Genomic DNA, 15,300 nt, shown 5'->3' with positions numbered 1-15,300 from the left:
TGCAAGGTTTTTCATCTTGGCTCATTCACAGTGGCTTAATGAATCATGCCTTGGAGGAAGAAATGACCAGGCCCTTGACTTTGTTCAAAGCCTCCTTTAACACTTGGATTGAGAGCCAGGAATAGGAGGCTATTATGAAATGTCTAAGAGAGGAGCAGAACTGCTTCTCAGTGTTTCCGAGACCCTCTACATGAGTGAGGATGAGGCATGGGCTGCCAGCTGCTGAGCTGCAGATGGTGTGACTCCATCTACTGAGGTGCAACAACTCTCAGCACCTGGAGCCCCTTCCTTAAGTCTGCACTGGAACAAGCTTACCCGACTGAAGCCCTTACCAGTATGAAGAGAGAGACATACCAAGAGGTCACTACGAATATATGCCGAGAGGCATGGGATATGAAGGGTCAATTCCCAGGGAATGGAGATTTAGCCAATTAAAAATAACTAAAATAACACCCTTTTAAAAACTCAAGCATATTGAATTTCAGTAGTGGGAAATGCCATTAGTTTTTAAATTTGGGGAGATTTAGCTCCTGTGAACTAATTTTTTAGGGCTTTGATTTGTTCTCTGTACAAGGTAATTTACTCCCTTCACGCAGGACTCTTGTGGGGAGTGAAGATTGAAGATTGTCATGTGAACTTGCAACAGATATCGGTTTCCTTCTTTCCCTTTTTCTTCCATGGCATATCTTTTAGACTTAAAAATCACTTGGTAGGTGAATTATATCTCACACAAAAAAAATCATAATCTTAATCAATTAGCATTAACCCTTTCTCTCAAGACCTCTCTCTTAGAAACATGTTCCTCCTTCAGTCTCTTTTATAACACACAAGCCCCTGAAGTTACTGGCAGATGGAGGTTGTATGTGGGTATATGTGCTGGTTTGAAATGATGTATGGACCCTAGAAAAGCCGTGTTTTAATCCTAATCCCATTTTGTAAAGGCAGCCATTTCTTCTAATCCCTATGCAGCATTGTATGTTTGAAAATGTAATTAGATCACCTTCCTGGAGATGTGATATAATTGAGAGTGGTTGTTAAACTGGATTAGGTGATGACATGTCTCCACCCATTTGGGTGGGTCTTGATTAGCTTCTGAAATCCTATAAAAGAGGAAACATTTTGGAGAATGAGAGATTTAGAGAGCAGAGCAGAACGACATAGCCACGAGAAGCGGAGTCCGCCAGCCAGCGACCTTTGGAGATAGAGAAGGAAAATGCCTCCCGGGGAGCTTCATGAAAGAGGAAGCCAGGAGAAGAAGCTAGCAGATGATGCTGTGTTTGCCATGTGCTCTTCCAGATGAGAGAGGAACCCTGACCATGTTCACCATGTGCCTTTCCAGATGAGAGAGAAACTCTGTGTTTACCATGTGCCCTTCCACTTGAGAGAGAAACCCTGAACTTCATCGGCCTTCTTGAACCAAGGTACCTTTCCCTGGATGCCTTAAAGTGGACATTTCTATAGACTTGTTGTAACTGGGTCATTTTCTTGGCCTTAGAACTGAAAACTAGCAACTTATTAAATTCCCCTTTTTAAAAACCATTCCATTTCTGGTATATTGCATTTCAGCAGCCAGCAAACTAGAACAGTATATCTGAATGCCCTGGCACTCTAGAAGGACAGAAAAAGAGAGAGCCAAACTTTGTTCACCAGAGTACACTTGTCCTGTGAAAATAGGACCCAGGTTGTGATGAGTCCATGTGAGAAGTCCCTGGGAATCCAGATCTTCTTCACTGGGACCCTAAGCATTTTGAACAAACTTCCTCAGTAGCAGGGAGTGCTTAATAATGATAATAGATGACATTCTGTAAGAAATTGTTAGGTACCAGACATTCTTCTAAATATTTAACACATTTTATCTCTTTAACCTTCTTTAAAGAATTATCCTCCTGATATCATACCCATTTCACAGATGAGGAAATTGAATCACAGAGAAGTTAACTAACAAACCCAAGATCATCCAGTTGATAAGTGAGGAGAGCTCATATGCAAACCCACCAGAGTAGCCCCAGTGTCCAATCTGCAACCACTCACTGATTCTAATGTTCACAAGATGGGGCACCATATGCTTAGTCAGGGTTGCCTGGTCTACGCCTCCCCTCCTATAGAGATGAGCAGGTCCATGCTTGGTTCCAAGCTTACCTCTCAGAGGCCAACTTAAGGAGTTAGTCTGGGTTCTCTGGGTGAGGGGAAGGGAAGGTTGGGAAGAAAACCACCACCACACAAAATTCTGAGAAGATGGGCGCCTAAAGATAGATGTTTCAGACAGAGCTGAATGAGTAGAATTAGCAAAGACAATTGTAACTGACATTGTATATGAGCTGCAAGTAGCATGGAATGTTTGGAAGGGTGAGGATGGTGAAGAAATTTGAGGCTGGGAAGAAAAGGCAGTCTCAGATCACAGAGGGCTTTGTTTGTGCCAAGGAGTTTGATTTTATCTTAGAGCCTATTGCTTTGCCAACATCTTTTCCTCTAAAGTATTAGGAGAGTGACTATAGGATCAGGAGGCAGCTACGCCAAGTGTGAAATTCCTCTGGAATCTCATATTTCATCTTTAACATCCAGGCAAATTATATCTTCTATCCCATAATATATTCATGTTGGTAATATAAAAATACTATTTTACATTTATGCCATTGACATTTCAAAAGATACATCATGTTTATCCCATGTCCCATAAACTCTATGATTATTAGCTCATTACACCAAGAGGTGCCACTTCCCTGTTTTGAGAATCATAGCTCTAGACATGTGGAGCCAGTGAAAGGTATTAAACTAGAGAGTGACATCACTGGATTTTTATTTTTAAAAGCTCACTGTGATAACAGCATGGAGAATGGAGTGGAGGGGAGCAAGGCAAGGAACAGGAAGATAACCAATTAGAATCCTTTGCCAATAATACAGGCAAAAAATGGGGTAAAAGGAGACCAAAGCCAGAAAAGTAAGCAATTATTCTGAGATCTTCAGCTGGGCCTGTTTCTTGAGAATAAGAGAGTGAACCAAAGGTATTTAGCTCAAAAGTGCAAGAGATGTCTTGAATTTAGCCTTGAAGAGGATCTTTGCTATTTGTTCTTAATAATTTTTGTAATCTGATTGTGGTACTAGATTCTCAATTGTCAGACTAGGCATGTATTTAGGGCACCAGCAAAACAGAAGCACAGCAAGAAAGAAGTGACTATAATGTTAGTGTACATTTAAACTTGATATTATTTTGAAACATAAGTTTATTTTATGATTTGATACTGTTTTCATGTTGATTTTCATATGGCAGTGGGAGTATACCATAATCTTTCAAGGCAGGTATACTTTCTTAACCTCTAAATCAACTCTTTGAGGGGGAGGAAGCTGAGTTACCCCAAATGTGAGCCTGAGCAGACCAAAGGAGGGGATCAGGATCACTCTGCTTGCCAGCTCCAAGTGTAGGATTCACACAAAGATGGAAGATGAATCCCTAACCACTGATGCATGATTACTGATAGGAAGAGACAGAGAAAATTTATTGAAGTATTTAGACAAGATGAAGGAGACAAAATAGCAGCTGAGGGCTTGCCAGATAAAGTACCAGGCTACACAATTCCACACAGGTTTAGCTTTGTTAGAACCCATATGATGTTACGTTTGAACTCAAGCAACATCATTTTATCTGCCAATGGAAACACTGTAAGGTTTAGGAGGCAAAAGAGAGAAGAAGCAGACCAAAAAACCTTAGAGTGAGCCAGTTTATTCCTGCGCTCCCGGGCAGACCTCACAGAACTCAAGGTAGGGAGTTGCGAGCTCGCCGCTGGGTCCGGATGCGGGCGGTTTTTAAGCAAGGGAGTTAGGTGACTTCTAGAAAGGGCGGCACATTTTACACAGCTCCAGTCATGGTGACCTTCCCTGTTCCCCAGACCTAACATTCAATGGAAACACTATTTGAATAGATAGTTAATCTGCCTCTATCTCTTATTGCAAGGGAGAAGCTTTTATTTTCCCTCCCAATGTTAGCCAGATTTGAACAAGAATCTTATCAACAGAAGATGCATTATCATTCTCCGATTTTTTCCAGGAGTCCCTCCTAGTTGCTACCTCCTAGCTCATATCTGGTGTCTTCGTTTTCTGGCAAAAACCAAAACAAAACAAGTAGCATTGAGAGAAGCCATAACAATAACAACTGCAGTAACAATAATAGCATCTCATTTATTTACTACTTACTTGCCAGGGTCTGTGCTAAGTATTTCACATTCATTGCCTCAGTTGATGTCCACAGCAAATCAACAAGATCTGTACTCACCATTATCTCTCTTTTAAAGATGAGGAAACTGAGACGTAGAGAGCCAGAGTTGGATTGAAATCCTGGCAGACAAATTCTGAATCTGCCTCTCTTTACTTGTGAACTATATTGACTGAGCTTCTACCAAAAAGCTTGAGCATTCCCCTCAGGGAACGACTCAGCCAGAATTGTCCCATGCATATTCTTTTTGGGCTAATCCGCTCCTGGGGGCGGTACTTCCTGAAGCCTGTCAGTGGTTCACTTCCGGGTCACTGCTACACACTGTAGGCGTTGGGAGGCTTTTAAATACCGGGGCCACACTTGTGCATTCTAGCTACAGCATTTTTTCCTGAGGACATGCTGTTTTCATTAGGATTATAAAAGCCCTCAGCAATAAATATTAAAAACCCGCCCAGTGAAAAGAGCAGCTTCCTCAGAAGTTTATGAGGATTAGAATTTTTAATCCGGCTCCGCAACATATGACCACCCCTCTTCACCCTCCCTTTGTGTGTTCCCACATGGGTGTGCTTTCAGCATCAATCAGATTTGGCGTTTTGCTCAAATCCGTTCATACTAATTGTCCATATTGCTGCGTGCTCCGGACAGAATGCTCAGGGGGAGATGGGACCTCACCCCTTCTCCCACCCCTTGGGTGATTCAGATTTCTGTGCTTGATCTTTGTTGGTGGTAAGATGAAAATGCTTGCTATACATTGCAGCTTTCCTTGTTCGTGTCCAACAGAAGCCCCACTCAGCCAGGCTATGTATTGCAGAGCCACCTATGGAAGGATCAGAAAAGCAGAGGCCAGGAATCAACCAGCTGGGGCTGGTAGTCTATCCGTGTGTGGTGATACAGCAGGGAGATTTGGGAAAGTTGATTTTGGGTATGGATTTTGGTTCTACTGCTTCGTGGCCACATGATGGTGATCCCTGGTTTACTTGTTGGTAAAATGAAGATGATGACATCTACACTTGAGGTTGCTGGGAGATATAAAGAAGCTATATAAAGTGCTTAGCTCAAGGCTTGGAAAACAGATATTCTCTCTAAAAGTTAGTGCCTTCTTAGCCCATTCCCTCTCCTCTCTGGCTGCAAGCCTGAATAGTAGGTAAGGCATTTATTATCCATGTTCAATAACATCCCCCAAAGAATTGTGGTTCCTGCATTAAAAACCACATTGACTGTTTCCAGTTAACTGGGTGTCCTTGGATCTCCCTGGCCTGAATTTCTCCATACAAATAGAGGAGCTTAGTAATTTTAAAATATATACAATTATATTCTTGGAAAAGTGGTACATTTTCTAGAAAAGTATAGAGAATTCTTTCAGTATCCGGAGCTGGGTAGGAATTGCTTGATAAATGGGTGGCAACTCTCAGTAACTAATGATTTACAATAAATACTTCAGCAAAGCCAAGTCTGGGTAAACTCTATAATTCATCCTTCTGGCAATGAGCTACAAAAGGTTTGCATCTTAAATCAACTGGTGGTTGTGCACCAGAAGGATGTGGTCTAAATAGATTTGTATGAGGGGACAATTAATCATTATGGAAAGGATCCCAGCTGTCATCGTGGCTTCTCACTGAGCAGTGAGTGGTTATGAAATTACAGAGCTGACCTCCTGTCCACCGCCCCCAAAGCTTCCAGAGCCAGAATCTGAGAGTATGCTTATTGGACCATGAAGAGCATTCAGTACCCACAGTGGGAATATGACATGTAGAAGGGGCCCACTTTCTGCCTCCCTTGTTCTGGTGGCAGTTTGAGCAGGTGGACAAAGACCAGACTAGAAATGATGTGGGGGAATCCTTCAGTTCAACCTTTGAATGGCCTGAGTGCTAGAGACAGTGTGAAGAGGAATAGAGGTGGTCATCTTTGGGGTTAGACCCACCAATGCAAGAATCCCAGTTCTGATGCTCACTGGCTGTTGGATAAGAAAACCACATCTCTCCAAGTTTCTCTAAAATGGGGGCTATAATTCCTACTTAAAAAAACTTTTGTAAACTAGTGTGCATGAAAATGGTTGGCACTTAAGGAATGTTATTATTCCTTCTTACATTAATACTCGCTAATATTTATGAATCACTTACCATGTGTTAAGAACCATGCTGGCATGTTACATGGACTTTGCTCACAACAACTCCCCATTTTATAGATGACAAAACTGAAGAACAGAGGGCTTATCTGACTTCTCACATAGCTGGTAAATGACTAATCATGAGCAGAGCCAGAATTTGGCCTAGGTGGGTTGGATCCAGACGACTGCATTCTAGTTGTGATAGGGAGGAAACATTGCCAGCTGGAGTTTATTGAACCCTTTCTGGGCTAGGTCTCAACCTTCAAGTTTATCTGGTCCCCTCAGAAGACAAATGTCACTGAGTATAGTCTGCCTGCAGCCACAATAACTGCCACAGGAGCTCACAGGGAGAGCATGTAATGCCTCCCAGAGAAACAGGCTCCCCTGTCCTGTGGCCTCCAGCTCTGCCACCCTTTTGCAGTTAGGTTTCATAAATGACAGTGCTCATAATTTTTCAAGTCCCAATTCTGAATTAAAGTAGCTGGCTTTGGCTTAAGCAAAAGTACAGATGCCGGAAGACACAGAATTAATGTTAAAATGTGAGACTCTTTCTCCTACATAAAGAGAAATCTTTCATGGGGAAAAGAGATCGCTGTTGAGACAGGGAAATATATATAAGAGATGTGGGGGAGGGAGGCAGGAGAGTGAATCTGAACCACTGTCTGTGAAATTCAGAAGGGCCAGTTGACCCCACTGGATGGTAAGAGGAATACTGTCCTGCCATCCAAAAGCAGAGACACCACTTTGAGGCCATCTCTATCACCAGCCGTTGCTCTAATGGCCCCACTCTCAGTTGTGATATAAGTAACCAAATAAAAGGTAGTAGTTGCATCTTACAGGTCACAAAGGAGACGTTGAAGGTCAGGGCATTGGCTTCTTGTTTCCAGTGCCAAAGACTACCTTGTCTCTGGTGTACAAGGTCTGTGTCCTCTTGAACCCTGGCAATTTATACTAAACTGGGGCTGAAAACTGACCTCTATATGTGGAAAAGCAAAAGAATTCTATGAGCAAATAAATTTTGGAAATGCTAAGCTATATATCTATGAAGAATATTCTCACCTTCAACATACTGATATGTATTATAAATTTCTAAGAAACGACTTATGTGTTTTCCCTCAAGTGCCTTTTTCTGAGGGTATATCATGGGGCCAATGTTCCAGGAAACACATTTTTGAAGATACTGTTGTATTTCAAATACTGTACTGTGAGAGTAGGTAGTGAGTATGCACCCTCCTTCCTGAGAAGTGGACTATCCATAGGTAAGAGGCATCTCAGCCACCCTTGGTGGGACATTTTAGAATGTCCACAGATGAGTGGACATTCATCTCCACTCCCTTTCATCGTCCATTTCATTATCTTTAAGGTCTGCTTGCTTCATCACTAAAGGGATTGCTAGGCATTTTTCTACTAACTGTTTAAGGCTGATGTTGCTTGGATTGGGATATTATATAGACATGTCTCTCAATCATGATGTCTCTAGCTAAGTGTCATGTCTCTCAAAGAAATGAGGTCTCATAAAGCAATACCTACTTTGATCCAGTACCAAAGTATTTAATAGAGCAGTATCTTCTCTTGAAAAAGGCTCTCTTTTGAACAAGAGGCTCTGCATTTTCATTTAGAACTAAGCTACACAATTTTGAAGCAAGTCCTGCCTGCCTGTTTGGTGTTATGTGTCTATGTATGTGTGTGTGTGTGTGCGCGCGCGCACGCGTGTGCTGGTTCTATATAGTATAATTTTTTTTGCATTTTTTTTAATTAGAGAAGTTATGGGTTTGAAGAGCAATCACACATACAGCACAGGACTCCTATGTATCACTCTATTACTAACACCTTGCATTGGTATGGAACGTTTGTTACATTTGTTACAATTGATGAAAACACATTTTTGTAATTGTACCATAGTTTAGCTTAGAGTTCACCGCCTTCTACGGTTCCATGAATTTTTCTTTAAAAATTTTATACTTAGTAATGTATATACAACTAAAATTTTCCCCCTTTTACCATATTTAGATATATAATTCAGAGCTGCTAATTATATTCCCAAGGGTACTGCCATCACCACCGTCCATACCAAAGCTTTTACATTGTCCTAAATAGAAACTCTACATTTTGAGCCTTAACCCCCTATTTCCTACCCCTAGTCTGTCTCCTGGTAACCTATACTCTAGATTCTGATTCAATGAGTTTGCTTATCCAATTACTTTATATCAGTGAGATCATATAATATTTATCCTTTTGTGTCTGTCCTATTTCTCTCAACATGATGTCTTCAGGATTGACCCATGTTGTTGTATGTATCAGGGCTTCATTCCTCCTTCCAGTTGAATAATATTCTATTACATGTAAATACATTTTATTTATCCATTCATTGTTAATGGGCACTTGGGTTGCTTCCATCTTTTCGTGATTGAGAGTAATGCTGCTATGAATATCAGTGTGCACATATCTGGTCGAGCCCTGGCTTTGAATTCTTTTGAGTATATAACTAGTAGTGGCATTGCCGGGTTATTCAATAGTTCTATACTCAGCTTTTTGAGGAACCACCTAACTGTCTTCCACATGTCTGTACCATTTCACATTGCTACCAGCAATGAACGAGTATTCCTGATTCTCCACATCCTCTCCAACACTTGTAATTTTCCATTTTTTAAATAGCAGCCAATCTAATAGGTGTGAAAAACTATCTTGTAGTTTTGATTTGCATTTCACTGATGGTTAATGATGTTGAGAGTCTTTTCATGTGCTTTCTGACCGTTGTATATCTTCCTTGGAGAGATGCCGGTTGAATTCTTTTGCCCATTTTTAAAATTGGATTGTTTGTCTTTTAAGCTGAGGTGTTTCTTTACATATTCTGTATATTAAACCTTAATCAAATATGAAATTTCTGAATATTTCCTCCCAGTGTATAGATTGTCATTCTACTTTCATGACAAAGTCCTTTGAGGCACAAAAGTTTTTTATTTGACAAGATCCCATTTACCTATTTTTTTCTTTTGTTGCTTGTGCTTTGGGTATAAAGTCTAAGGAATCATTGCCTAACACAGAGTCCTGAAGATGCCTCCTTATGTTTTCTTCTAGGAATTTGATAATTCTGTCTCTTATAATTAGGTCTTCGTTCCATTTGGAGTTGATTTTTTTGTATATGGTGTGATGTTTGATGTTCATTTGATATTCGTTGAGTTAGATATTGTGTGACAAGACCCCATGAGAAGATTCCCCCATAAATGTATGGAGAATGGTTGCTAAAGATGATATATGGTAAAAAGCCAAATAATTTAACATATAACTCTCACTTGCTTTAGAAGACTATACCCATGCCAATAGGCAAAATGGTTCTTCTAAGATACTAATACTCTAATACTTAGCCACATATCCACAGATCAGCCCAAATCCACACCTGTTCTTTTTTTCCATATGGTGAGCACCTTGTTTTGCAGAAAGAACAAAACAACTGCTTTATTTCATAAAGTTTTATCTAAAAATCATGAGCTATCAAGATATTCATACCTTTGATGCAGTACTACTCTAGGAAATTTATACTAAAGAAATCTTTTTCTGTAAAAGGAAAAAATATATATGAGCCTTTATTTTCACTGAGGTGTTACCTAGAAGAAAAGTATATTCAGAAATAGGGAGAAGGCTAAATATTCTTAGATCATCCATTTGATGGAGTGTATGCCAGGTATTGGTAAAAGTTTATGTTAAGGTCCAGAGAGCAAATAATTTAGGCTTTGTGAGCTATAGAGTTTCTATCACAACAACTTAACTCTGCTGTTGTATTACGACAGCAGCCAGAGGTAATACACATTGCAGCAATAAAACTTCATTTACCAAAAAGGCAGGGGCCAGATATGTATGGTGAGAGTGGTTGCCAACCCCTAGTACCACCATTTAAATGATGCTTTTGAAGATGGTTTTAATGCAGAATACCTAATGAAAAAGAGCAGGATAAAAAACTATGTCCATAATGATTACAACTGTGATTATAAATATATGTCTATGTTTAAAGAAAAGCTTGGAAATAAACATACATAAATGCATGTAACAGACTGGAGAGCTTGGATTATGGATAATTTTCTTTTTTATGCTCTGAGATTTTTTTCAGCCTTGTTATTCATTCACATATCTAATGCTGAATATGTATAAAATAGATTTAGATACAGGCCCATTATAACCAGATCACTCTATCAAATAGCCAGAGGATGATGAGGGAGGATGAGATTTGCCCATGCAATGTCCACTTTGCTTAACAGTCTTAAGGGTTAGTCCCCTACCTTTGGACATCATCTTCCAATTGCTTTAAAGTCAGAAGTATTTAAAATCATCAGGGTGCTTTTGCTGATCAAGCTCAGTCAGGCTTGTGGGCACTGTGTTGGTAGATCTTTTCCTGGGAAACTGGGCACATCACTGAGCACATGAGAATCTGCAGTTGGCAGAGGAAGAAAAGAGAACAATATTCTTTAAGAAGGAAAAAGGACAGCGCTAAGTGCATCTTACCATGAATCCTTCCAGCTAATAACTGGACATAAGCCATCATGAATTTGTGTTACGAGACCACCTGCCTAAAACACTCTCTTGTTTTGCTTTGTTTAATTGAACTATGGGGTGGTCTCCATTAGTGGATTTCACCAGACACAGGTTTAGTCAAAGGCATTATTATATTTAAATTTGTTGAGCTGGAGTTTTATAAGGGATTTATCCCCACAGGAAATCGACTTGGTTTTGTATATGTGTTCATTTCAAAATACAGTATCTTGTCTCTTTAGACCCCAAAGAATGAGGGATTATAACAACACAATGCAGACACTGCCTTTATTAAGCAGACCCAACAAAGTGTTGTAAAGACGACGAGTTTTCTTTTCTTCCTTTGAGATTATATAACTAAATCTAAGTTGCTGTAAAGAGATTTCTGAATGGAGCAAACTTGAAAAACAATTATCACTTTCTTTTAAAAAAAAGTCCTTTTTTTCTTTCTCCTTGTAGGATCTGATATTAAATAAGAGAATTTTCTATGTACTACTTATGTTGTCTGTTTATTACAATGAAATAATTTCCCAAACCTCAGCCCTTATTGCTGGTTGTCATGGAAACAGTTGTAACCTGTCAAAATTTGAGCTTTAAAACTTTACTATAAAATCCATGGAGAGAAGGGTGCCTGGAGTAAAGGCCTTTTAATTTTAATCTGCATGCATCTGATAACCACCTCAAAGATCAATTGTTACCATTCTCTTAATCTACAATTGTGCACCAAGCTGGGACAATCTGAAGTCCATCTTTCCTTTTGTACCAATTGTTGGGCCCAGGAAATTATCCCTAGCAAGAACTGGGAACAAAGAATAGCTGGTTAGACAATTCCTTTTATCATCACCTGAAAACGTTCACAAGTGTATGCTTCGAATTAGTTAGGATGGATTTTAGATTTGGGTATGGGTGGAAGTCAGGTGGGACACAATGGGACATGAGGGCCTGACAGGAAGCTCGTTCAGCCTGGGTGGCTCAGTCAGCAGGTGGGGAGCACACAGGCAGAGCAAGAAGAGCCCGTGGACTTGTGCCTTTATTGTGGTCCAGGGTAGAGTTCCCATGGAAATCAAGGATTGGTTAGGTTAAAGCAAAGGTGCAAGGGAAGGTTAAGGGACGGGGGGTCTGAAGGATGTGGGGATGGTGAGGTATCATTTGGGACCAGCTGTGTTTGGGGTGAGGTGTGTGGGTGGTGGTGGAAGCTGTGTGTGTAAGCTCTGGGGGAGTTTGTGCCCCAGGGCTGGAAAGCTGTTCATTAAATAGACCAAAGATCAACCGCTGAGGTAAGTGGCTCAGCTAAGTGAGATGGATGCTGAGGCAGCACACAAAATTTTGATAATTAGGACATGTAATAGCAAATTTTGAAGTGTACAAGACAATGTTACTAATTTATATCTGTACCATGGACTGGAAAGTCTAGATCAGTGCTTCTCCACTATGAGAATAGTGCACAAAATGATATTAGATAGATCTGTATTTATCTTCACTGTATATTTCTAACTTCCTTAAAAATACTCTATCTCTTTAGGGACAAAATATTATTTCTTAGCTCAATTCTATGTTGTTATTAAAGATCTAAGAGTCCCTTCATTGGGATATTATTACTAGGAAAATGTAATACATATTTATTGATAAATACAATATCTAATTCTAGGGTCTGGATTAGGAAGACATTTATTTAGGATACAAATGTGGGTGTATGATAGAGAAATCTATGAAAAATTCATGAGATTTAATGAACTGTTTATAAAGTATTCTACATTGACTATTAAGAGATTTCCTGGATATGTTTTGCTTGAAATTTATGTTACCTTCACCCATATCCATCCACTACCAAAAAGGATGTGAGGTGACTGATTTCCTAGATTTAACCTAATCCTATGCATAATTCAAGATAAATAAACCCTGAACTGGGTCTGATTTATTTTACTCTTCATCTAAAGCTGTGTAAATATTTTCTTTAAATACTAAATATTTCTAAGTCATAGAGGATATATTTAAATTCAGTGACCAGTTTGTCGAAAGTAAATATAATAAAAACTTCAAAGTACAACCCCCACCACACACACACACACACACACACACACGCACATAAATGTTTAGCAAAAGATATGGGAGGATATACTCCAAACTGTTAACGGCAGTTCTCTCTGAGGAGGAGAATGGGACTTGAGAGGGCAGGAAGAAGGGTTGGCTGGGGAGCAGGGAGATAAAACGGGGTTTTCACTTGCAATCTGACAATAAACATGTATTTATGTACTACTCGTACATTTAAAGAAATAAATACTAAGTTAAAAGATAGCATAGATTTTAATTAAAAGAGACATAGATACTGAATAAAAATAAATCTACCTATACATCCCTAGTACTATACTTGCATTAATAATGATAATGGGCTTTTCTATTGATGGCATAGAAAGATCTTTATATTATTAAGTGGGAAAAAATGAGGAATGACAAGCCATATTTGAGGTGATTCCAATTTTATAAAACTCTATCTATCTATCTATCTACCATCCATCTATCTATCCATCTGGAGATGGAAAGAATGTGTGTATGTGTGTGTAGAGAAATTGCTACAAAGATAATCTATACCCTAAATCAGTAAGGTGGTCGTCTCTAGGTAGAGACTGCAGGTGATGGTTCTCCTCCTCATCTCCCTCCTCTTCCCTCTTTTTCCTCATGCCCATTTTGTCTGTATTTTTCTATTTTATATATGTACTTTTTTGTTTAAAAGTTATGAAGAGAAGAAGTGAATGACAGGTAATAGAAACAATAATCATAATAGGATTTTAAGAACCTGCTTTATGCCGAGCATTTTGCATATATAATCCCAGTCAGTTCTCACCAATTCCTGTTCTCACCTTTTCATGTAAAGTATACACGAAAAGAAGAAAACCTCAAAACTTAGAAACTTAAGTGACTTGTTTAAGTACATACAGCTAGAGAGAGGAATTTAATGCTTCCAAAGCTCAGGCTCTTTTCTCTACATCACAAAAGAGAGGCAGTAAGACTTTTACCTTTACTTTTCTCTTTTTTTTTTCTTGCATGGGCAGGGACCAGGAATTGAACCCAGGTCTGTGGCATGGCAGGTGAGAGCTCTGCCACTGAGCCACTGTCACACAGCCCAAACTTTACTTTTAGAATTTAGAAAAGTCAAATAAGAAAATATAAAGCAAACCCTCCATTAATATCAGTATCATTTAAATAAGATTATGGAAAGTGTGCTTTCAATGTAGCTTTCCCACTAGTCATAATTTACTATTTATTCACTTGGATAATTACAGATCAGAAATTTACCCTCATGAAAGTGCATATATTTCTGAGACCACATGCTGTATAAATGGACATGATGCATACATATGCATATGTATATGCATATTTATACAGATACCTATTTGCATACATATCTAAATATAGGAGTAATAGATTGAAAAATGAACACCTTTACATTAAAATAAGTAACCATTATTATACAAATCATTGAAAATGTTTTCATTTTTAAAGTATCACATAAGTTGGAAGGTGAGTATGGATACACAGGTGTGTGTGTGTATGTATATAATCCATTAGCTCTTATATGAAAGTATTTAGTGGGCTGTGCTGATTTTTTTCCCCTTCTATATAGATTAGGAATTCTATGAAGAATTTTGGGAAAGAATTGCTAGTAATCCAAATGGTTCACAGAAGCCACAGCACTGGGAGAATGAGCTCTGGGCATTCTCGCCCTGGAATGTTTTCATGAGGCAAAAGTCACCAGGTAAATGAGATGGGCAATGAGGCAACACAGGTTCCCCCAGAATCAGGCTGCAGTACTAAAGAACCTTGTAACACTTGGGTCCAGCGCACTCTTCCGTATGGTCAGTGTGTTAGTTAGATTCAGTTGTCAACTTGGCCAGGTGAGCATACCTAGTCTTGTTGCTGCCGACATAAGCCAATGGTGCGTGAACCTCATCTGTTGCCAATTACATCTGCAGTCAGCTAGGAGGCGTGTCTGCTGCAATGAGTGACATTTGATTTAATTAGCTGGTGCTTAAATGGGAGATTGCAACGTAGCACTGCTAAGCAGCTCAGCATTCTCATCTCAGCACTAGCAGCTCAGCCCAGGCCTTTGGAGATGCAGAAAGAAGTCACCCCAGGGGAAAGTTGTTGGAACCCAGGGGCCTGGAGAGAAGACCAGCAGAGACCATCTTGTGACTTCCACGTAAGAAAGAACCTCAGTGGAAAGTTAGCTGCCTTTCCTCTGAAGAACCAACAAAATAAATCCCCTTTTATTAAAAGCCAATCCGTCTCTGGTGTGTTGCATTCCGGCAGCTAGCAAACTAGAACAGTCAGCTTTGTTCATTCCCCTTTCACTGCCTTCCCTTGTCTCCTTTTGAAGTGCCTCCCAAAGTCCAGCCCAGATTTTTCCCCCCAGGTGGAACTAGCCAAGCCACATGATAGGTTACTCCTCATGGCCATTTACTAT

At 39.6% G+C, this 15,300-nt stretch overlaps 1 long non-coding RNA gene across 1 annotated transcript in view; it reads right to left on the bottom strand.

Moving 5' to 3' along the window:
* The window catches only part of LOC143673498 (uncharacterized), a 47,153-nt gene extending 42,690 nt beyond the window's left edge, over positions 1 to 4,463 (bottom strand). The window contains exon 1 of the long non-coding RNA XR_013170409.1: positions 4,268 to 4,463. This is a non-coding gene — a long non-coding RNA (uncharacterized LOC143673498). The remainder of the gene's footprint in view (positions 1 to 4,267) is intronic.
* Positions 4,464 to 15,300: the final 10,837 nt, after the last annotated feature.

Source organism: Tamandua tetradactyla, chromosome 2, assembly GCF_023851605.1.
Source record: "Tamandua tetradactyla isolate mTamTet1 chromosome 2, mTamTet1.pri, whole genome shotgun sequence".
NCBI classification, from domain to species: domain Eukaryota; kingdom Metazoa; phylum Chordata; class Mammalia; order Pilosa; family Myrmecophagidae; genus Tamandua; species Tamandua tetradactyla.
Note: the sequence above shows the minus strand (reverse complement) of the source record. Positions and strands in the feature narration are given on the sequence as shown.